The sequence below is a fragment of the Quercus suber genome, unplaced genomic scaffold (assembly GCF_002906115.3).
Source record: "Quercus suber isolate HL8 unplaced genomic scaffold, Cork oak 2.0 scaffold_403, whole genome shotgun sequence".
Taxonomy (NCBI): domain Eukaryota; kingdom Viridiplantae; phylum Streptophyta; class Magnoliopsida; order Fagales; family Fagaceae; genus Quercus; species Quercus suber.
In genome coordinates this window covers 106,400-107,336 of record NW_027069854.1, presented here as the reverse complement: position 1 = coordinate 107,336, position 937 = coordinate 106,400, and the positions used below count along the sequence as shown (strand labels likewise).

Below are 937 nucleotides of genomic sequence, written 5' to 3'. Positions count from 1 at the left end.
TGGTTATTGCTCCATGAGAAGTTGGGGTGATTCCTCTATCCAGGATTGTACGTGTTCGAGTATGGATTATTTTGATGTTGAAAATTTGACAAGCAATTTGCTTGTCCATAACTCGATTGAGCAAAAAGATTTCCCACTTGGTAGTCGGCACTTGAATGATTTCCTGCACAATGATCACAAACAACATTAGTTTGAATAGCATTAACATTCATTTTACCTAGTTGTTGAGACAAAGTTGCCATTTGTGCCGCCAATGAGGTAATAGAATCAAGTTCTAAAACTCCAGCTATCTTTCTTGGCATTTCTCTTTCTGTAGGCCATTGATAGTTGTTGGATGCCAATTCTTCCAGAAGTTCATAGGCTGCCTCATGAGTTTTACTCATTAAGGCTCCACCAGCTGTTGCATCAACCATAGACCTGTTTATAGCTCCTAGACCATTGTAGAATGTCTACACTTGAAGCCATGCTGGAAGGTCATGATGAGGACACCTTCGTAATAAATCTTTGTACCTCTCCCATGCTTCATATAATGATTCACCCTCAAATTGGATGAACGTGGTGATATCATTCCTTAGCTTTGCTGTCTTTGCGGGAGGGAAATATTTTGCTAAGAATTTTTGTGCCAACTCCTCCCATGTAGTAATGATGCCAGGTGGCAAAGAATTCAACCAAACTTGTTCTTTATCCCTAAGTGAGAAGGGAAAAAGCTTTAGTTGAATCGCATTATCTGTCACTCCGTTATGTTTAAAAGTATCACAAATTTCCAAGAAATTTGCAATATGGACATTAGGATCCTCTTGTGACAGCCTCCCGAACTGGACAGTCTACTGTATCATCTGAATGATGGCCGGCTTGATCTCAAAATTATTGGCTTGTATGGTTGGCCTCCTTATGCTTGATGTAGCTCCATTTACCGAGGGCATAGCATAGTCTCTTA

The 937-nt window shown here is 40.1% G+C and overlaps 1 non-coding gene across 1 annotated transcript; it reads left to right on the top strand.

Moving 5' to 3' along the window:
* The first annotated feature begins 471 nt into the window (after positions 1 to 471).
* On the top strand, positions 472 to 578 carry LOC112035146 (small nucleolar RNA R71). The gene has a single exon (XR_002885459.1). It is a non-coding gene; the product is annotated as a small nucleolar RNA R71 (small nucleolar RNA).
* Positions 579 to 937: the final 359 nt, after the last annotated feature.